Source organism: Glycine max, chromosome 9 (genome assembly GCF_000004515.6).
Source record: "Glycine max cultivar Williams 82 chromosome 9, Glycine_max_v4.0, whole genome shotgun sequence".
Lineage (NCBI taxonomy): Eukaryota > Viridiplantae > Streptophyta > Magnoliopsida > Fabales > Fabaceae > Glycine > Glycine max.
This window is the reverse complement of record NC_038245.2, coordinates 16,100,698-16,102,056: the sequence shown is the minus strand read 5'-3', so window position 1 is coordinate 16,102,056 and position 1,359 is coordinate 16,100,698.

Below are 1,359 nucleotides of genomic sequence, written 5' to 3'. Positions count from 1 at the left end.
ATGCGAAAGGTACAATACGGGGATGTACATAGTATGATAATATTCACTAAACATAAGCAAACGGGTATATGATACTTATGCATGGCAGTGTGAAAAATGGCACGCAGCGTGTTTGCTCCGTGCCCCTATTTAAGGGACCTATAAGGGAGAGAACTAACTAGGCTTTTAGCAATAATCCCCAAGGTAGTCATATCTCTCTTGATGGTTTCTAGAGGTATCATCCCCTTCGAAGAACATATTGCAGCAGTAGGGACTACTAGCAACAATAAGTTCTAGATGAGGGTTCACTGTAATCAAGCAAGTCGGAGACCTAGCATGATCACAGATTCACCTCCACTCCTTATGTTCCCATGAACCCGGGTATAGGGCCCTTTTTCACTCACAGTGTGTGCAAATAGTGTTAGTGTTTGTGTGCATCAAATGAATAAATATTTACCTCATGCATACATTCTAAAACACACTAAAAGCAACAAATAGTTTATATACACAAGAACATAAGACAAATAAAGGGAAACCAACAAAGGAGAAAGTCATGATAAAACATTGCACAAGATTAAATGGCCTAACTCTCTAAAAAACAGTCCCCAGTGGAGTCGCCAACTGTCGCAACCTACCCTTCGGCGGGAGGGCGACGCTTGACTCGCGGGATGCGTGTTCCACGAAAGGAATACGCGCGGAGTCGCCTCCAACGTTTATTTGAGGAAAACGTCGAAAAAACCGGAAAAGACGCAATCTACGAACTTTTTAAGCAAAAGGTTCGGGAGTTGTATTTACGTACGGGGAAGGTATTAGCACCCCACACGTCCGTCCCAAGGGACGGCAGCCTTTAATCGAATGTGCAAACATGACTTTGATTTTTACGTTCCCTTTTATGTCCTTATATCTTTTATACCTTTTTTATATTTTTTTCTTTTTTGTGGTCGACAAGGGTGTTTCCCTTTGCTCCTACGTATTCCTCAATTTTGCGATGAGGAAATCAGACCTACGTAGTTCTTTCTTTTTGTCAAGTGATTCTTTTTTTTGCTTAAGTGGTGATCATTTTAAGGCGTTGGACCTTAAAAATGATCCATTTTACTTAGTGAGAAATTGAAATGACAAACTTCAAAAGCCTATTTTTGTAGACGAGCTTGACTAGGTGATGCAAGCTCCATTGGAGCTTGTATACCTAGGATCTTCTTCATCAATGGATTCCTTTGCTTCTTGGAAGATGAATGGCAGCGGAATGGAGAAAGGGAAAGAGAGAGGAGACGCCACTTCAAGGAGAAGATGAGTCTAGAAGAAGCTCACCACCATAGGAGGCCATGGATAAGAGCTTGGAGGAAGAAGGAGATGAATGAAGGGAGAGGGAGAGAAGAGCAC